The 22,941-nt window shown below is 35.3% G+C and overlaps 1 protein-coding gene across 1 annotated transcript in view; it reads right to left on the bottom strand.

Moving 5' to 3' along the window:
• Positions 1 to 22,941, bottom strand: part of TTC27 (tetratricopeptide repeat domain 27) — a 227,793-nt gene that overhangs the window by 147,876 nt on the left and 56,976 nt on the right. The window lies entirely within an intron of this gene.

Genomic DNA, 22,941 nt, shown 5'->3' with positions numbered 1-22,941 from the left:
TTTATCACTATATAGTATCTGCTTTCTTTTCAGTGTATACTGTAACTAGCAATCAGATAATTACACTAAAATTGAGTTTTCATTCATTTAACAATTATTTTTTTAAATACCATCTACATATTTAGCACTGAAGATACAAAGGCAAAAATGGAACAACCCATGTCCTCAAAGAATTTGTTCTACTAGAGACTCACTTTTAAACAGTAATATTCTGTCTCCTGAGCGAAATATCATCACCAATCTTGACCAAAATTATTTTTTTTAGTATATAACACAAGCTCTATATACTATGTATGTGTATAGATACATCTGTAACTCAAAGAACATAATCCTTCACAAGTTATTGAAATTTAGTGGGAACACCTCAAATATCTCATTATTACTCTAACACTCAAGACTACTTAGTTCATTTAAAACCACACAATCAGAATGCCTTTTCCAGAAACTAAAGTTACATTATTTCCACACACAGATCTAATCCTGGTACTTAAGTAACATCCCACTCAAACGGTGTTACCTGATCATAACCAGAGCTAAGCTGAAACTTCTTACCAGTACTATTAAAATATATCTCTTAATTTCAACTTGTAGGCAAAGCCAAGACACCCTGATCAATCTGTACCAAGGGATTATCTAGTTATAAAGATTTTATAGACCCCCTTTTGTGTAGTCTAACTTGATAACTTCTCCACCAAAATATAAATGCTAATCTGAAATATAAACTATATTTCTAATTTCTACTGTCAACTTTAAGTTGAAATGAGCACAACTACAGTGTTAAGTAATAAGAGAATTTTTCTAACTAGTTATTTTAACTATGTATTGAAAAGGCTATAATTTGAAAAATTTGAAAAAGATATGATTCATGTGAATTTGGTTTCTCTTTTCTTTCCATTTCTGTCACATCTATCAAGAGTTGCTACCAATTCATTTTTTCTAAATTTAAAAGCTGCCAGATGTTGCATGTAACTCTAAGCAAAGCATTAATTTGCATGGACTTGGAAATCTTTCAGAACAGTGAAATAAACCCAACTCTCAACACATTGCAACCAAATCTGTTTCATTCTTACTAAGATTAGGAAAAGGTAGTAGGAAATCTATGAAGAGTTTCATCCTATTATTGTGAATTTACTCTTTTTCCTCCAAGCAGAAAAAAACATGTGTTTTATGGTGAACTTCTAGAGTTGATAACATCACTCCAGTGATTTAAAAAAAAAAAGCCAAATTGTGAAAAAAGCCAAGACTAATTCAAAATATAGAATTGCTAAACCGACTTGAGTTGAATATAGCCAAGGAAAGAGAACCCTATAACTGAATGAAAACCAAGCCTTGCAGCCAAGTCCTCAAGGAGAAATCAAATAGCTCTTCATAATTATTACCAGGAAATAATCCCTCAAGAATAAAATTATTCTTTTAAAATTAGATATATACATCTGGCTTGAAACAACTTGTTCAAGGCATTAAATTCTTGAATAATTTAAAACTAATCAAGAAAATGTTTCAACTTTTCCATCCTCACCAACCTTTTTCAGACTCTCATCTCTCACCTGGACTATTTCCATGAACTCCCTTAATTGGTCTTCAAGTGTCTTACCTCTCCAATCCAACTTCCAAGCAACTATTGAAGTGCCATTTGGAAAACACTGTTCTGTCCCTCTCACTCCCTTAGTAAAGACATTTCAGTGGTTGCCTTCTGTTCCTCTGATAAAAGGCATAATCCTCAAATAGGCATTTTAAAGTCCTTAATCTCTCTCCACCTGACTTCCAGGTTTATTGATTACTCCATCCTAAATATTCTTCAAACCAGCTAAACTGTCCAACTTCTTATTCCTTATCCACAAAAGCTAAAGGAAGATTATGATTCCAGAACTTGAGATGGGCAAATATAACAGTAAAATGACTGGGACAAAGATGGTTAGGAAGTAAATAGTGAACTGAATTGTTGCTGAGATATGTCTGAAAAGGGGGACATGGCAAGGTACTCACCAAACAGGACAAGTGTAGCCTCACAATGTAAATTTTGGAGATGAAAGGATTAAAGGAGCAATATACCCCTCTCCCCTGGCAACAATTTCCTTTGTGCTATCTCCCTTTATTAGAATATAAGTGAACTACCTAACCATTTTGGAGAAAATATGAATTATACTCAAAGAGTTATAAAACTGTGTATTCCTTTTGATCCAGTAATACCACTATTAATTTTATTTCCTAAGGTGATCAGGGTAAAAGGAAACAAAACTAGGTGTTCTCAAATATTTGTGACAGCTCTTTTTATGGTGGTAAAGAGCCCTTCAACTGAAGAATGGCCAAATAAGTTGTGGTATATGATTGTAATGGATTAGTATTGTGCAGTAAGAAATGACAAAATGATCACAAAAACACCTTGAAAGACATATATGAAATGATGCAAAGTGAAGTGAGCAGAACCAGGAGAACATTATTCTCAAGAACAATAATAATGTAGGATGATCAACTGTGAATGACTTAACTATTATTAACAAGGCGAAAATCAAGGACAACTCCAAAGGACTCATGAAAAAGGATATCCAATACCATAGATAGAAAAGTTGGAGTCAAATTTAGATTGAAACTTGCCATTCTTCACTTTATTTTTCCATGAATTTTTCTCTAGTATAAGCAGTATATTGTTTCCCAACATGACAAACAGGAAAATATAAATTATATGATATCAGATGTACAACTTATGTCATATTATTTGTCTCCTTGGGAAAAAGGGAGACATGGGAGGGAGGGAGCGGGGAGGAACAAAGGATGAGACATAGATTTATGAACAGAGGTAATGTGAGATTTGTTTCTCTTGGAACAGTATATTTATTATAATCCATTATATATATAATAAATTTTATATATTATTATCATATTACACATATTATGTTATATATGTAAATATAAATAAAATAAATGGTAATAAAAAAGCATATAAGCATTATTTGGGAAGAAAGGAACTGTCTCTGGTTTCATTATTGTATTTCTAGCCCTTGGCACATTATTTGACAGATAGTGAATTCTTATAAATGCTTTTGATTCATTCATTCCAGAAAATACCTTCAGTAATATTTAAATTCTAAAACCAATTTTAAATTTTGAGATTTTTTTTGCATAGTTTCTTAATCCAGAGTGAAAGCCCAAAGAAAAAGTTAAAAAAAAATTTTTTTAAGCCTTTGGTTAACAGTCACACTAGACAGTGGCTTCCATTTTCACTTACAATAAAATTGTTCCCAAATGTGACATTTATTCTTAATTTTCCAAAAATGTATGCCTATCTACTCTGCCACTGCCAACTTCATAACAGTGGAATTATCTCCACTTGGAAATGTAGGGTCTGGATTTGATCCCATGACATTGGAATAACGGTCTTTTATATCATACATCATAGTAATTATTTTCTAGTGCCAAAACTCACATTTTAAAAAACTTGAGCTCCCCCATTGAAATAGGAAAATAACAACTGTCTATCAATGAGAGGTATCAACTTAAAATTTCTGACATAAAAGACCCAAAGTACAATGAAATCATATTAGCTAAATAAGCCAAAACCTGAAATTATTATTTGTCCAAAGTGTTTATCAAAGTTCAAATAAGGATAGCAGGAAGGGAAAAAAGCATATATCTTAAGAAAAAATGAAATTTAGTGAGAGAAAAACAACAAAGTTAAAATATTACTGAAAACTTCGGGCATCAAATAGAGCCTATTTGTTTTATAGAATGATTACAAAAACGCAATGTCCAAAACAAACAAAAAGAAGTTGGTTTCTGTTTTCTTTTTTAAAGAACAATTTAATTTTTATTCTTCCCAGTCATATTCCACATTAGTCACGGTTGTTCTTTGCAATCATATCTTTGTCAACAACATCAAGCCTCCTTCTTGTGTCCAAATGGTTATTTTTAAAGTTATACTTAAATATTAGGCATTACTATTTAGCCAATTTTCTTCTTATAAACCTCATTTACAACTGCCTCTACTATGATTAAATAAGCAAGCTTATTATGGCTTCCTCTTCCTGGGTCTCTAACACTAATACCTCCCAAAAAATTTTAAAACATACTAATTAATAAATCACACTTTTATTCTCTTGGGAGAAAAGTGAAGAATCAAGGTTCCAGTATATTGCATACGTTATCAAACTTGTTTTCCTAATCAGCTGGTTGTCCGTAACTATTTTTCTTCAATGCAAGGCAGGGTTCAATGGGAACAGGAGGAGAATAAGACTATATAGTTTAAAAACAAAAGATATCAGTACAAATTTTTTAAAAGGTGCATGCCAAACTCTAAAATATGTGGAGGTAAAGTATGGGCATAGTAATCAGTCTGATGAGCTAATATGATAATTTAATCAAATTAGAGCATTGGAAAATTAGAAATCCCATGCCGGTAATCTCTAAAATTAACTTTAGTTCTATTTTTAAAATTATTGCCAACAAATTATAGAATATGGTTAATTACCAGGTAAGCAAAAATTCCTCATCTCAAAATAGAAATAATAATAAGTAAAGAATACATAGCACTTCACTGTGTTTCTCTTAGGTATTTATAATAATCTATTTTGAATTCCATGTGTCTGTGTATATGTCAACATTTCACTAGATGATAGGTTCCTACTGGACAAGTTAAGTAATAGTTTATTTATCTTTGGATCTCTCTAGCATCTGGCACAATTCATTTCATAAAAAGCACTTTAAAGTGTGTCTTGAATAAACAAACAAGTAGACAAAGGATAGCTCAGGCTTTACCAGTAGCTCACTCAATTCTTGTTTAGTTGTGTCTAATTCTTCATGATCCTATGGACCAAAGCATACCAATACTGTCCTTGGAGTTTTTTTTGGCAAAGAGTCTATAGTGGTTTGCCATTTCCTCTCTAGTGGATTAAAGTAAACAGGTTAAATAGCATGTCCAGGATCACACAGCTAATAAGAGTCTGAGGCTAAATTTGAACGCCAGGCTTCCTAACTCTAGACCCAGGATCTATCCACTGAGTCATCACCTAGCTGACACCTAATGATGGGAAGCCTTTGTATTTGAAGGTACAAAGAATGACCAAGTTGAAATGGGCAGAGAGAAGAGATGGAGTATCAACATTTTACTATGATAAAATTTATCATGAAGTAATTTTGGCTCATGATCACAGAAAAACTTGCAAGTCACCCACCAGAAATCTCACAGAAAGTAACTGAGAATCAATCAACTAGAAAATGTATTGGACCTGTACAGCATCCCCAATAGGACCTGGTATACTTTTAAGATGTTTTCCAAAGACATACTTTGGTTTGCATTTGAAAAGTTCTCTGGCTTCCTCACAAAAGCAAATTGTCCTAAGATGACATAAGTACTTGCAACCAAAGACATCTTCTGTTTTTCCTTTGAAAATGAAAACAAAAGATCGTTAACTTGGGAATAATTTCCATGGCTAATCCATTCTCCACACAAGCAAGCCCCTACCATTTGCAATTTAAACTCATATTCATTTTACAACCTGAATCTGATAACATGAAAAGGGTGGAGAGTCCCAATTTCTCTTCAATTTTCTGGGGAGAACAAGAGCAACTTGGCTTCCCTTCCAAATTAGGTGCTTTATTCAAATTAACCAAAGAATTGCATTGTTGGGGATTTTCTCCCACAGGAAGAAATGCCTATGGCTAATCCTAAAGATGTGAAAATGGCTAAATTCTTTGTAGTTAGAGACAGTCTTGTGTGCCCAGTCTGGAGAGATGGCCCTATGCAGGAGCTAAAACCTACTCAGCCCTTGGCTGTGGAGCCTTGGCCAAAATGTGTGTGTGTGCACATACATGAACACAAACATACACATATCATATACACGAAGGCCTTGTTACTGCATGATGATGGTAGATTCCTGGAGCCCTTTTATTTCCATTTTACAAGAAAAAATACATGTAAAATGCCAATGACTCCCTCCAATGAAACTGTCAACTCAAAAAGTATGTTAATGTTAATTAATGTTAATGACAGTGTTGGTGATAGTAATGATGACAACAAAAGTGATGATGATGATGTTGACGATGATATGAGGAGGATGAAATCAATTAAATCAGAAGTATAGCCTAAAAATAATAAAAATACTTGTATAAAGTTTAAATATATTATCTTTTTTCATCCTCAAACAGTCCTAAGAGGAAGAGCCATAAACACTATCCATTTAATGAACCAGAAAACTGAGTGGCAAAATGACATATTTATGGGGTCCCCAGCAAACAAGTGACTGAACCCAAAGATATTAACCCAAGTTCTAAAAGCCTTTGGAGTCCAAGCATATAATGACAAACAGGAGGAGACGGCTCTTTAATTGTTTATAACTAGGTTAGAGAAAGAACTTTGTCCTTTCACCCATTGCCACAAGGTTTTTCTTTCTTTAGAAGGGTGACTTTATTGGCTCAGGGATCTTTAATTAAGGAAAGCTACTCACAAACACAAAAACTATTTCAGAGCTATAGAAGAATGGTCAATCATTTTTTAAAATATTCCCTTATATGGCCTCAGCCACTTCCTAGCTGTGTGACCCTGGGAAAGTCACTTGACCCCCATTGCCTAGCCCTTACCACTCTTCTGCCTTGGAGCCAATACACAGTATTGACTCCAAGACGGAAGGTAAGGGTTTAAAAAAAAAATATTCCCTTATAGGTCTTGTGTTTTAATACTAAACATATAAAAACTTACTGATTTGAGTTAATAATCAAAATTAATGAAAAGCAAGAAGTGTATCATATCTTTAAAAGAAACACATATTAGTTCCAAGGACAAGATGAGGTATTGCATTATCAATTATATAAAAATGATTTCCAATTAACAAGTACCAAAACTATTAATAATTCATATTCATATATTGATTGAAAAGTGGTATCCACACAACCACCTTCAACAAGAAGTCTTTCCTGATCTCCTTTATGTTAGTTCCTTCTCTGTTGATTATCTCCAATATGTGCTCTGTACGTGTGTGTATAGAAAAATATGCACATTTTGCATAGTGGTTTGCATGCTGTCTCTCCTACTAAACTATAAGCTCCTTGAATATAGGTACTACCTTTATTTTTTTTTAACCCTTACCTTCTGTCTTGGAATGAATATTCTGTATCAGATCCAAGGAAAAAAGAAGAGTAAGGAATAGACAATGGGGGTGAAGTGACATGCCCAGGGTCACACAGCTAGGAAATGTCTAAGGTCAGATTTGAACACAGGACCTCCTGTCTCTGTGTTCACGCCACTACAAAACCGGTTTGACCAAACTGAAAAGGAAAACCAGGCTTTAAAGGTCAGAATCAGGCAACTGGAAGACAATGATCTTGAAAAAGAGCAAGAATCAATAAAGCAAAGCCAAAAGATCAAGAAATTAGAAGAGAACATAAAATATCTCACTGACAAGGTGACAGACTTGGAAAATAGAGGAAGAAGAGATAATTTGAGAATAATTGGACTACCAGAAAATCCAGAAATAAACCGCAAACTCGACATCATAATACAAGACATAATCAAAGAAAATTGCCTAGAGATTCTAGAACAAGGGGGCAATACAGGCATTGAAAGAGCTCACAGAACACCCTCTACACTAAACCCCCAAAAGACAACTCCCAGGAATGTAATTGCCAAATTCCAAAACTTTCAAGCAAAAGAAAAAATCTTACAAGAAGCCAGAAAAAGACAATTTAGATATAAAGGAATTCAAATCAGGGTCACACAAGACCTTGCAAGTTCCACTCTGAATGATCGTAAGGCATGGAACATGATTTTCAGAAAGGCAAGAGAGCTGGGTCTTCAACCAAGAATCAGCTATCCATCAAAACTGTCTATATACTTCCAAGGGAAAGTATGGGCATTCAACAAAATAGAAGATTTCCAAGTTTTTGCAAAGAAAAGACCAGAGCTCTGTGGAAAGTTCAATATCGAAAAACAAAGAGCATGGAATACCTGAAATGGTAAATATAAAGGAAAGGGAAAAGGAGAAAATTGTTATCTTTTCTTTTATTCAAACTCTCTTCCATAAGGACTACATTTATATCAATCTATATATATTAATATGTGGAAAATGTAATGTGTAAATAGGGGGAAAAGAAAAACCAAATAGAATAATCTTTCTCACACAAAGATTCACACGGGAAGGGGAGGGGAAGAAAACTACTATAAGGAGAGGAAGAGAGTTTTTACTTAAACCTTACTATCAGGGAAATCAACTCTGAGAGGGAAGAACATCCAGATCCATTGGGATCTTGAATTCTACCTTACCCAAAAAGGGTAGGGAAAAGGGAAAACTAAGGGGGGTCGGGGAGGAGGGAACAGAAAAAGGGAGGGACGGAAAGGGGGGAGAGGGAGGGAACAAAAAGGGAGGGGCTAGACAGGGAAACATATCAAGGGAGGGGACAAGGGGGACTGATTTAAAGTAAATCACTGGATTAAAAGGTTAGAGCTAAAGAAGAAAGGTTAGAATTAGGGAAGGATATCAAAATGCCAGGGAGTCCACAAGTGACAATCATAACTTTGAACGTGAATGGGATGAACTCACCCATAAAACGTAGACAAATAGCAGAATGGATTAGACTCCAAAACCCTACCATATGTTGTCTTCAAGAAACACACATGAGGTGGATAGACACCCACAAGGTCAGAATTAAAGGATGGAGTAAGACCTTCTGGGCCTCAACTGATAGAAAGAAGACAGGAGTTGCAATCATGATATCTGATAAAGCCAAAACAAAAATAGACCTGATTAAAAGGGATAGGGAAGGTAATTATATTTTGTTAAAAGGGACTTTAGATAATGAGGAACTATCACTAATCAACATGTATGCACCAAATAATATAGCACCCAAATTTCTAATGGAGAAACTAGGAAAATTGAAGGAATTTTGAATTCCTTCCTTTGAATTGAAGGAAGACAGTAAAAACCATATTAGTGGGAGATTTGAACCAACCATTATCAAATTTAGATAAATCAAATCAAAAAATGAATAAGAAAGAGGTAAAAGAAGTGAATGAAATCTTAGAAAAATTAGAGTTAATAGACATATGGAGAAAAATAAATAGGGACAAAAAGGAATACACCTTCTTCTCAGCACCACATGGCACATTCACAAAGATTGATCATACACTAGGACACAGAAACATGGCATAAAAATGCAGAAAAGCAGAAATAACAAATACAGGCTTTTCAGATCACAAGACAATAAAAATAATGATCAGTAACGGTACATGGAAAACCAAATCAAAAATTAATTGGAAATTAAACAATATGATACTCCAAAATCGTTTATTTAGAGAAGAAATCATAAAAACAATTAATAACTTCATCGAGGAAAATGACAATGGCAAGACATCCTTTCAAACCTTTTGGGATGCAGCCAAAACAGTAATCAGAAGTAAATTCATATCCCTGAGTGCATATATTAACAAACTAGGGAGAGCAGAGATCAATGAATTAGAAATTCAAATAAAAAAACTCGAAAGCGAACAAATTAAAATCCCCCAGAAGAAAACCAAACTAGAGATTCTAAAAATTAAGGGAGAAATTAATAAAATAGAAAGTGATAGAACTATTGATTTAATAAATAAGACTAGAAGCTGGTACTTTGAAAAAACAAACAAAATAGACAAAGTACTGGTCAATCTAATTAAAAAAAGGAAAGAAGAAAAGCAAATTAACAGCATCAAAGATGAAAAGGGGGACATCACCTCCAATGAAGAGGAAATCAAGGCAATCATTAAAAATTACTTTGCCCAATTAATATGGCAATAAATATACCAATCTAGGCGATATGGATGAATATATACAAAAATACAAACTGCCTAGACTAACAGAAGAAGAAATAGAATTCTTAAATAATCCCATATCAGAAAATGAAATCCAACAGGCCATCAAAGAACTTCCTAAGAAAAAATCCCCAGGGCCCGACAGATTCACAAGTGAATTCTATCAAACATTCAGAGAACAGTTAATCCCAATACTACACAAACTATTTGACATAATAAGCAAAGAGGGAGTTCAACCAAATTCCTTTTATGACACAAACATGGTACTGATTCCAAAACCAGGCAGGTCAAAAACAGAGAAAGAAAATTATAGACCAATCTCCCTAATGAATATAGATGCAAAAATCTTAAATAGGATACTAGCAAAAAGACTCCAGCAAGTGACCAGAAGGGTCATCCACCATGATCAAGTAGGATTTATACCAGGGATGCAGGGCTTGTTCAATATTAGGAAAATCATCCACATAATCGACGATATCAACAAGCAAACCAACAAAAATCACATGATTATTTCAATAGATGCAGAAAAAGCCTTTGATAAAATACAACATCCATTCCTATTAAAAACACTAGATACAAAACACTCTCCACACAACTAAAACTAGACTTGAACAATTGGAAAAACATTAACTGCTCATGGGTAGGACGAGCCAATATAATAAAAATGACCATCCTACCCAAACTCATTTATCTACTTAGTGCCATACCCACTGAACTTCCAAAATATTTGTTTTACTGATTTAGAAAAAACCATAACAAAGTTCATTTGGAAGAACAAAGGATCAAGGATATTCAAGGTAACAATGAAAAAAATACAAAGGAAAGGGGCCTTGCAGTCCCATATCTCAGACTATATTATAAAGCAGCAGTCATCAAAACAATTTGGTACTGGCTAAGTGACAGAAAGGAGGATCAGTGGAATAGACTGGGGGCAAGTGACCTCAGCAGGACAGTATAAGACAAACCCAGAGAACCCAGCTTTTGGGATAAAAATACACTATTTCATAAAAACTGGCTGGGAAAATTGGAAGACAGTGTGGGAAAGATTAGGTTTAGATCAAAACCTCACACCCTACACCAAGATAAATTCAAAATGGGTGATTGACTTGAACATAAAGAAGGAAACTATAAGAAAATTAGGCGAACACAGAATAGTATACATGTCAGATCTTTGGGAAGGGAAAGACTTTAAAACCAAGCAAGACTTAGAAAGAGTCACAAAATGCAAAATAAATAATTTGGAATACATCAAATTAAAAAGTTTTTGTACAAACAAAACCAATGTAACTAAAATCAGAAGGAAAGCAACAAATTGGGAAACAATCTTCATAACAAAGTCCTCTGACAAAGGTTTAATTACTCAAATTTACAAAGAGCTAAGTCAATTGTACAAAAAATCAAGCCATTCTCCAATTGATAAATGGGCAAGGGAGATGAATAGGCAGTTTTCAGATAAAAAAATCAAAACTATTAATTAGCACATGAAAAAAGTGTTCTAAATCTCTTATAATCAGAGAGATGCAAATCAAAACAACTCTGAGGTATCACCTCAAACCTAGCAGATTGGCTAACATGACAGCAGAGGAAAGCAGTGAATGCTTGAGGAGATGTGGCAAAGTAGGGACATTAATTCATTGCTGGTGGAGGTGTGAATTGATCTAACCATTCTGGAGGGCAATTTGGAACTATGCTCAAAGGGTGATAAAAGACTGTCTACCCTTTGATCCAGCCATAACACTGCTGGATTTGTACCCCAAAGAGATAATAAGGAAAAAGACTTGTACAAGAATATTCACAGCTGCACTCTTTGTGGTGGCCAAAAATTGGAAAATGAGAGGATGGCCTTCAATTGGGGAATGGCTGAACAAATTGCGGTATATGTTGGTGATGGAATACTATTGTGCTAAAAGGAATAATAAGGTAGAGGAATTCCATGGAGACTGGAACAACCTCCAGGAAGTGATGCAGAGCGAGAGGAGCAGAACCAGGAAAACATTGTACACAGAGACTAATACACTGTGGTACAATCGAAGGTAATGGATTCTCCATTAGGGTCAATGCAATGTCCCTGAACAACTTGCAAGGATCTAAAAAACACTATCCACAAGCAGAGGATAAACTGTGGGAGTAAAAACACCAATGAAAAGCAACTGCTTGACTACAGGGGCTGAGGGGAAATGACTGAGGAGAGACTCTAAATGATCACTCTAGTGCAAATACCAACAACATGGAAATGGGTTCAAATCAAGAACACATGTGATACCCAATGGAATCTTGCGTTGGCTATGGGAGAGGGGGAGGAAGGGGGGCGGGGGGAGGAAAAGAAAATGATCATTGTTTCCAATGAATAATGTTTGTAAATGACCAAATAAAATAATGTTAAAAAAATGAATTAAGGCAGTACAAATACTTTCTTGAGTTTTGTTAGTGGAAAGAGATCTAGGACCGATGATTTCATTAGCTCAGAGAACTCTCTGTGAGAACTCCTACTAAAAGCGATGGTCTAATCAATAATTTAATCTGAGGATACAGATGGAGTCACAGAGAGATCAAGTTGGGCCTGCAGTCACTTAGGGAGACTGTGGCAGACACAGGATTTGAACACAAGTCATTTTTTACTCCAAAGCTGATGCTCTTTCCACATCATTAACCCTCCCTGCAAAACTGTAATGGATGTAACACATGAGCTGAAGGAGGTTCACTGTGCCTTTGAGAAGCGTCCCATTGCCAAGGACAGTCCTTGAACTTGGAGTCAGGAAGCATTAGCTCCTTGGGGTAAGTCACTGAATTTGGCTGTGACTCCATTGCCACCCTTTACAAGAGTAAAGGTTTGGCCTCCAGGGCCCCATCTTGGTGAAGAGCTCCCAGGGGAAAATTTCCCTTACCAGCTCTCAATGGTGTCTTTCCTGGGAGGGTTGCGGAGCATTGGCAGAGGCCCAGAGAGGGACATAGACAAGTATGGTGCTTCTCCATGATACCCTGGCTTCCCTGCAGATGGGGCATGGAGACACTAAGAGGCTTTGTGGGTGCCTAGGCCAAGGCATTAACCTCTCTCTAACTCAGCTTCCTTGTCTACAAAATAAAGATCATAAAAGCACCCATCTCCCAAGGTTATTGCAAAGATTTAATGAGATAATAAATGATAATGATGATGATAATAATAATATATGTATTTATATAGCACCTAAAATGTGCCAGGTGCTGTGCTAAGCATTTTAGAAGTACTATCTTATTTGATCCTCACAACAACCTCGGGAGATAGGTGCATGTAAAGTGCTTTGTAATCTTAAAATGCGAGGTAAATTCCAATGATTATCATAATTATTATTAAGAGTAGTTTGCTTTCCTGATTTTCTAAATATTCTACCTTTATAATTTTTATATACTATTGCATTTAACAAATGCTTTTTAAAATTTTAGTTTTTATTAATGTTTTTTCATTCTTAAATTACCTACCCTCCTAGAGAACCATCTCATATGAGAAAAGGCATTTTTTAGAAGTTCATTTATTAGCTATTTTTAATTAATTTATTGATATTTATTTTTATTTATTTTATTTATTATATAAATATAATTTCTATATTTATAATTAATTTGTAATATTTTTCCATGGTTACATGATTCATATTCTTTCCCTCCCTACTTCTCACCCCCCTCCACTAGCTAACATGCAACTCCACTGGATTTTACATGGTCATTGGTCAAGACCTATTTCCATATTATTAATATTTGTACTAGGGTGATCATTTAGTGTCTACATCCCCAATCATATCCCCATTGACCCATGTCATCAAAAGCAGTTCTTTTTCTTCTGCATTCCTTCTCCCACAGTTCTTCCTCTGAATGTGGATAGTGTTCTTTCTCATATGTCCCTCAGAATTGTCCTGGATCATTGCATTGACACTAATAGAGAAATCCATTACATTTGATTGTGCCACAGTGTATCAGTCTCTGTGTACAATGTTCTCCTGGTTCTGCTCCTTTCATTCTGCATCAGTTCCTAGAGGTCATTCCTCCACATGTGAACTGTCACGTGGAATTCCTCCAGTTTATTATTACTTTGAGCACAGTAGTATTCCGTCACCAACAGAACCACAATTTGTTCAGTCATTCCCTAATCGAAGGGCATCCCCTCATTTTCCAATTTTTTGCCACCACAAGGAGCGCAGCTATGAATATTTTTGTGCAAGTCTTTTTCCTTATTATTTCTTTAGGGTACAAACCCAGCAGTGTTATGGCTGGATCAAAGGAGAGAGAGTCTTTTAACACCAACAAAGGGCATTTTTTAAAGGGAGGAAAAAACAATCAGTACAACTGACTAATATACTGAAAAAGTACCAAAAATACAATATGTGCCACCTGTGACCTCCACGAAGGGTTCCATCTCTCTTCATTCAAGTCCTGCTTGATCTTTATTATTTTTATTTATTATTTTGTTACATTTACATTTTAGGAGACCTAAAGTTAGGAAGTCTCAACTATAGAGTTCAAATCCAGCTTCAGACACTTAACAGCTGTATGAACTTGGGCAAATCACTTAACCTTCATTGCCTAGCCCTTACCGCTCTTCTGTTTTGGAACAAATATAGAGCACTGATTCTAAATGGAAGGTGAGGGCTTAAAAAAAAGGAAAAAATAGAATATGTAAAAATATTAATATAAAGCATAAAGAAATGGATGGTCTTAAAAAGATGCTATGAAAAAAGATGACTGGTGCTGAGGCTGCCAAGAAAACACCACATCTAGCAACAGCAACTTCAAATGTTACATTGCCCAGTAAAAGAAGTTTGGAGAGTAAATTCAGAGTTTTGTATGAAACTTACATTTCTCTCTTTCAGAGGATAAAGAATCTTTGATCTTACACTCTCTTCTGTCTTTAATCATTTCTAAATTTCTAAAGTTGAACTTTATTCTAAAGTTTATTCTAACTTTATTCACTTTCTCAATCTTCTTAAACATTTCCCCCTCTAGAACTTCCTTACTATTTTGTTGATAATTCAACATTTAAAAATTTAATTTTCTTCTATTTATCATGAATTTCTCCAAATTTCTGAAGATTCCTAATTCTGAATGTGCATTTTACCACTCTCTCTTACTTTCCTGATTACCCTATGAGGTCTTTTGCCCTATCATAAAGAAAAGAGAAATGTTCCCTTAGATGCTAACTAAATAATGCCTATTACTATTTCTTCCTGTGAGAACTTTTAAAGTTATCATGGTGGAATGAGGACAACATTGGATTACAGGTATTAAGTATCAATACTGCTATCAGGCATTCATTTCTTTTGAAAAATGAAATTCAGACAGTTAAGAGGTACAGTGCAGAGTGTCAAGCCTGGTATCAGGAATACTTATTTTCCTGAGTTCAAATCCGATCTCAAGCTATATAATCCTGGGCAAGTCACGTAACTGTTTGCCTCAGTTTCCTCATCTGTAAAATGAGCTGGAAAAGGAAATAGCAAACCATTCTAGTATCTCTGCCAAGAAAACCCCAAAATAATGTCATGAAGAGTCAGGCTAAACTGAAAACATCTGAACAACAAAAATAAAATTCACTGAATCCTTGACTAACAAAATGAGAATTCCTAAATAAAGGTATTACAAATATCAAATGAGGATCAAGTCCTGGAGTCCTGGTATATATTGTTGGTCTGAGGTAAGCTTTGTCCTAAAGTTGCTCCCTCTATGAAGTATGTAGATTTTTCATTTTAGCACTCAAAGAATTAAATCATCTCCTTACATCTGCCATTGAAAGTCAGGAACTGTGACACCAGGTAATAAAAAAACTGTGTGGGTTGGAATTTCATGCTTTTACTGTTGGACTTGGCTTTTGTTCTGGGGGTTGGTTTTGATTTTTTGTTTATTTGTTTGTTTACTATTTGGGTTTTTTGGCAGGAAGGTGGCTTTCAATTCTTCAGAAGCTTCTCCACATGCATGAATGTCATCCATGCTATAGTTCTGCATGAATAGCACTTTCTATTAAAATACTATTGCTTAAGGAACTTGCCTTATATTTAGGCAAGTCGGTAAATATATGTATATGTATATGTATATGTATATGTATGTGTATGTGTATGTGTATATGTATATTTTGTGTATATTTTATGTATATGTATATAGAGAGAGCCAGACAGATACATATGCAAACATACCTCAATTACATGCATAAAATGTGTGGCTTTGGCTTAAATTTAGTATCAAAATCCCAGTAGCTACTAGCTTTCATTTTCTGCTCTTAAAGATTATGATGGCAAGAAATTTTCTTTTGAGGTCTTCAAATGCTGTGGCTGCTGAGGTGGCAGGGGCTATAATCCATGCAGAAGCAGTTGTCAGGTCACATCTCCTTAAGAGCTGATTCCCTGAATGACAGCTCCAGATACTGATCAGGAAAGAGGGCTGATGGTTTGGGACTTAAGATCTTAGTCTGTCTTCATCCTTGATGGTAGGAACTGTTTACTTTTGTCTTCATATTCCCACTGCCTAGCATAGTGTCCGGCACTATATAAATGCTGGTTGACTGATTGTGAAAGAAAAATACTGTTCCTACTTTTTCATATCCCAAAGGATAAAATAGCAAATGAGTGCCAAATTGAAATAAAGAAAAAGGAGTCTAGACAGAAAGAAGAAAGGATTTTAAAATCCAAGGCTTATATTCCATATATATCATAATGTGAAACATCTAGTGACCTTCACACACTAATACAAACAATCCAAAGGACAACAGGATTCTCTTATACAAAATTACTATTACTGTTTCTATTTCCTAAGAAATTTTCATTTAAAAAAAAAGTTTACCCAAATTCTCCAAAATAAAAATAAACATTAACCATAATTTTCTGCAATTGCAATAAATCCTATCTCATGAAATATATACCCTATTCACAAAATACATTTAGAATTCACAACAGAAAGGGTCCTTTTTCATCTCTTCTACTATAGAAAGGACTTGGAGTTTCAAGCAAAAGCCAAAAAAAAAGAGTGGGGCAGGCTGCCAATATCAATCCATACCTAAGCAAAAGTTTTGCCAATGAAAACTTAAACACCTGTATGTATAAACCAGATTGTTCACATTTTCAACAATGAAAGGAAATTAAAAACACCACTGAATGTCCCTGGACTTGAGTCATCTATAAGGAAATAACGCAGATAACATAGCTAATTTTAAATTATCTAGCCAATATAACGCAAATGGTCCACTAGCACAATATGGGTTATTTTTGTTATGACTCATTCTGTTTCCTGAAATGTGTAATTGCAATATTTGGGGCACTGCCTATCATAATGACAGTCTAAGAAAAGCAACGTATTTCTCTGAGAACAAACTTTTGACACTTTGAGATTGAAACACTAATACTACTCAGCACACTATGCTAGCATTTTATTATTCCCCCAAACTACCACTTAAGAAGAAGGTGATTATACTGTTTAAAAAAAGAACAACATTAACAAAGAACAAGCATAGCTTGAAAAAAGAGATATGAGAGGCTTGCTCCCAACCTACTACCTCAAAGATGTAGGAGGTCCACAAGTGTTATGCATTTTTGAACTTTTCCAATTTACTGATCAACTCCTATTTATTTTCCATCTTTAAAAAAATATTATTTTTTTTATTTAAGCTGACTTAAATAGAGAGGGAGAGGGAGCAGGGAGCATAATGGGGGAGAACTATGGTGATATAAGAAACAAAAGAAATCAATAAAGTTTTAAATAAAAAAAGAACCAAGTATTTAGTACCATAGGACCAAAGTCAGGATTAGCAAGTCATTTACTCAACAAATAAATATTTACTGGGCACTTGGCAAGCACTCTTCTAGGCAATATGAGAGATACAAAAATGAGTAAAAAGAAAGGGGAGAGTGGGAATTAGCACTTCTATAATGCCCTGTTACAACCCTGTGAAACAGATGCTAATCACAAAACAGATTTCCTCTGAATCCTGTAAAGGATGAGGAGAGGAGACTAAAGAAATCAGATATCAGCTTAGAGATGAAATAGGAAGAATCCTGAAAAAATTTCATCTTAAAAGCATCTTCAGGAAAAAGTCTAGGCATACACGCGGTTGAGGATTAGTAAGGGTTTTTAATTTATCCTAAGAGTATCTTCAAGAAAGAAAATGTTCAGGAAAGTCAATCCATCCATGAGCAATATTAAAGCAGAATCACAGGGAGATACATACAACAGGACTGTTTGGACCCTGAAAGTAAATTACTTCAATGACAACTAAGACAGTATACAAGAGAAAGAAGAGAATGAAAAGAAAAGTATGCAACACAGAGTAGATTGCCAGAGGTTTTTCCTGGAATCTATGATTTCAAAAGACTTTGGGATCTACCACTCTGCTTTACTGCCCTATGCACCTGTGTCCTAGAAGCTCAGGGCTTTTTTTCTAATACTGAAGCAGTGGATAGAGTTCTAGACCTGGAGTCCGGAAGACCTGAGCTCAAATCTACAAGCTATGTGACCCTGGGTATGTCATTTAACCTGCTTGCCTCAGTTTCCACATCTATAAAATGGGCATAATAATAGCACCTTCTTCCCAGGGCTGAGGACCAAATGAGATAACTGTAAAGCTCTTAGTACAGTGCCTGGCACAATCAGCTCTGTATAAACACTAACCATTATCATAATTATTACTTCCATGAGTTTACACTGGCTCAAAACCAATGATAGGAAGAGATCAACTTCCTCTTCCAGGCCACTGCAGATAGAAAGCCTGACCACTCACTAGCTACATGACCTCTGTAGGCCTCAGCCTTTTCATTAAGACTTTAATCAATGGGGCTAAGAAGCTGAAAGGATGACCTTTACACTCTATGCCTGAGGGAAGCCAAACCTAAGGCAGCTCACCCTTACCATCTGAGATCAGCCAAAAAAAACCAGACTGTAATTCACACGGAAAAAAAGGGAGAGGGAAGTGCCATAGGACAGCAGCTACTCTCCTCTCTGCTCCTGTCTCCCATTCCCATCTCCAGAGACCGGGGACAGTGAGGAGAGCACCAGTGCAGCCAACACTCACCAAGAGTCTGCTAGCATCCCTCGCTGCCCCCAGAATTTTCCCTTGACAGTAATTGGCCAAATTTCTCCAAAAGAAGCTGGTGGTTTCTATTAACAATCATTTAAAAGTCCAAGAAGGCTGGGCCCATTGGGATTTAATTCAACAAACAATAAGGGAGCTAGAATAGGCCTTTGACAGAGAGGAGCTGTGGGAATTCTTTGCTCCCTGAATATTAAAGGCCCAGCTGAGGGGGGAATCTTGGACTCCTGCTGCCTAAGTTCTGGTGGAGAAAATAATAGATGATTGTGGTTCCTCATCTGCCTTATAGTAAGAATTGGTTAGATTTGCCTCAGAAGTATCATGAGTTCCTGAAGATTACAAAGGGAGTTCTAAAAACCCCATCCCTTCTGACCTTTATATCTAAAATATTCTCAAGTCCATTGCCATGGAGTGATAAAAAGCTATAAATACAAAAGCTGTAAATTACATTCATTCTTAATATTATTCAAATTGTTACAGTCAATAGAGATTATGTGATAAGTATAAGTAATTTGGAATATCATCAGAAGTAGTTAAATTACATTGCATTAAAATCAAGTGGATTTTAAATTGTTATGATACTACAGGTAAGAAAGAAAATTATTTTGGAAGATGCATGGCAAGCTTACTTTCCATAGAAGCATGAACTTAGTCTCTCATACATTTTATGAATCACTGAGTCCTCTGAATCCAGTTTTCTCACAAGACAGAGATTGGATTAGATCAAAAGAATAGAAACTAAGCTAGTGCAGTATGGTTCACTCAATTCCCACAATTAACTACTGGCTATCCTAATTCCCTCAATTCCCTCACTCTCTATTCAGTACTCAAAAATTTGCTTATTTGTCCTTTTTTATATCCTAGCATTCTCCATTCTCCTGAATAGTTCATTATGAATTATCCTCAGAACTCCTCCAACTTCAGAGCTAATAACAGTATGTTAATTAATAATTTAATAATTAATTAATAATCCTGAGGAGGTTAGCTCACTATAGGAATAACTAACCCCTTCATTTCAATTTGTATAAAGCTCAGTAGAAGACTGTCATCATTCTGGCTGCCTTATTGGGAAGATGCTCAAGTTTATCCATGAATTTCATGAACTTGTTTTCTGGATGTGGTCTGACCAGAACAGAGTATAGAAAAATTATCACTTCCCTTGATCTAGGCACTAAAGCTTTCTTCTTCTTTTTTTTTTAACTTTATAACTATTAAGGAAGTTTATTTTCTTCAATACTAAAAAATTTATTTTATCATTTGTAGGGTATTGTTTCACCCCAGTATTATTATTTTATTGATTGGCACATAGAGATAGGTAAGTAGGTATTACATATAATTTTGCACAACAATTTATATCTTAAGTAATAAACTGATCTATACCTGGCTATTTGATTGGTTGGGTTTTTTCTTTTTGTACTTAATAACTACCAAATGAAATTAGCATTTCCATACATACAATAAAACAGAAAAAGGACTAGAATATAAAAATAAGAATATTATATACAGCTTGCCTTTTCTTTTAAGTATATAATAAATTCAACATGTAACTTTCAAAGCTGTTCTGCCTGACATGATTATTTTCTTACATCATCAAAGGACTATACTAGTTTTGCCAGGTACCATATTACATGAATTAAGTCATTCTGAACATACAGTCAATTAAAACTCTCAGATACTTTTCAGATGAGCTGCTAATGAACCATACATCTACTACCTGGTTATTTGTAAGGTTTTTCAGAACCCAAGTCTAAGGTTTTACATTTACTCATATTAAAATTTTATCTTGCTAAAATTCAGTCTAATTTTATAGCTTTCCAAGAGCTTCTGAGATTCTGGGTTGCCATCTATTTATTTTAGCCACACCTCCAGTTTTATGTTATTGGCAAACAATGTACATGCTGTCACCTATGTTTTAAGGTAGTCTTTGAGAAAAATGCTAAACAATTCAAGCACAATTCCAAGTTGAGATAGATAGTAACTGTTCTATGAGTATGACCATTTGAAGTCCCAAATCAACCTAATTATACTGTCTATTCCATATTTCTTCATCTTTCCAGCAAGAATGAGAGACATAAAAAATGCTTTGCTAAAATCAGGATGAACAGCATCCACTGCATTTCCTGACATACCAATATAGTACTATGCCAATAAAGGAAACAAGGTTAAAATGGCATGACTTGTTCTTGATTAGGTCATACTAGTTATTATGTATTACTAGGCATGAGGATACAAGTACATAGAACAGTGATGGGCAACCTTTTGAACTTGGTGTGTCAAAATTCGCCAAAAAACCGAGCATAACTCGGGTGGTGTGTCACTTTGAGAAAAAAAACATAATTTCATGATATTTTATAGTTTAAATAACAAAATTGTATAATTGTAATATATAACTGTAGTTAATAAACCAAAATCTAATTATTTAACTTACCTGCTTAGTGACTTCTTTGTTCATCTATCAGTAAGTTTCTTTTGTTGATCTTGATATTATTTAACTTGTGTGGGGTGCCTTGAACTAGATAAGTGAGGGGGCGGGGTAATTCTTTAACTAATCTGCCTATTAGTGACTTTCTTGTTGCTGAATTTCATTGACTAAATCTTCAATTGAAGGTTGATATTTTGTACACTTCAAGCCCAAGCAAGCACTACTAACTTCATCTGTCAATCTGCTTCTTTTGTTGGTTTTGATATTATTTAAAGTTGAGAATAAGTTCTCACAAAAGTACGCAGAGGGGAAAAATTGTGAGTAAAGCCATTGCTGTATTTTTCATGGTGCTAAAAGTGTCTGGTAATTGGTTCCAGGCATTCCTCCATTGCAAGTGGGCCTGAGCCCCGCCCAATCTTCTGCTGGTTGGAACCCCCCCCTCCCCAGGTCCCCTTTTGACTCCCCTTGTGCTGCTTCCTGGCTTGAGCTCCTCCTACCTGCCCCGGAGGAAGACCCACATGCCCCAGCCACCTGGCACTCACTACACACCACTCTCCCTCAGCCCCTACTGCCAGTCCATGGAGCAGTCATCCCTCCCCCCCATACCCCCACACAACCTGACTCAGGCCAGGCCAGGATATGGCTATAGCCACAGCTGAGGGCTTGAGGTTCCCCAGGCAGGCAGATCCCCAGGTGGGCCCGGAGATACACTGAGCCTGCATGTGGCCAAGTGTCATCGAAAACAGCTACATGTGTCATAGATTCACCACCACAGACATGGGATGAAAAAAATTCTACTGCCCAGAAACTTTTATTATTCAACATTCTGTCCATCTTATAAGATAGTGGAATGGCCACTGTCTCTAGAATCAGCAGACATGGATTGAAATGACTATGTACTACATATGTGACCTTGAAAAAGTCAATACCTCTCATTATAGAAGTTTCTCCACCTGTTTAATAAGGAGGATGCACTAGATGACCTATATGGAATCTTAAAAGGATCTTAAATGCTAAAATCCATAATCCTATTCTATCTGAACTTGGTGGCTTAAACTCATAAATAGCAACTCCATGATCTATATCTCCCTAATTATCTCTATTTCCATTTATGTACAAGCCATTATAGTACACAATTATTCTTGTCAAGAAAACCAAGGAATGAAAAACAAATTTCTGCCTTCTTTGTATCTTTGGTTATCACTCTCATGCAACTCAAGGAATAGTTCTTTCCCATTCACTGATATCTTTCCTTTCTCCAAATAAATCTAAGAAAATGTGGAGGTGGGAGGTAGAAGGGGGGGCATTAGTGTTCTTTACAAACCTGAACTCTTTAAAACTCTAGTATCCCTAGCATGATTCTTATAGGATCATCCCATACTTTGCACACATCACTTGCCATTGCTTTCATTTTCTATACATAGTTGAGTTTTTTAAATAATCTAAGTTTGGGTAATCAACTCTCTATACAGTCTACATTATTCTGTTTAGCCGAAATTGCATTTGCTCATTGAAATTCTTTTTTACTTCTGAATTGCATTTTTGATTGCTTCTCATGACTTCCTAGATTGACTTCCCTTCTAACATATTCATTTATGAAATGATTTTTTCTAAATTCTTTGAAATCTTTTCTCTAAAAATCTAGAATGCATTTTAAGCTACAGCTGGCTTTCTTCTCATATATTACAAACTGTATGTTGAAATAGTCGCTTT

This window comes from Monodelphis domestica, chromosome 1 (genome assembly GCF_027887165.1).
Source record: "Monodelphis domestica isolate mMonDom1 chromosome 1, mMonDom1.pri, whole genome shotgun sequence".
Classification (NCBI taxonomy): Eukaryota; Metazoa; Chordata; class Mammalia; order Didelphimorphia; family Didelphidae; genus Monodelphis; species Monodelphis domestica.
Note: the sequence above shows the minus strand (reverse complement) of the source record. Positions and strands in the feature narration are given on the sequence as shown.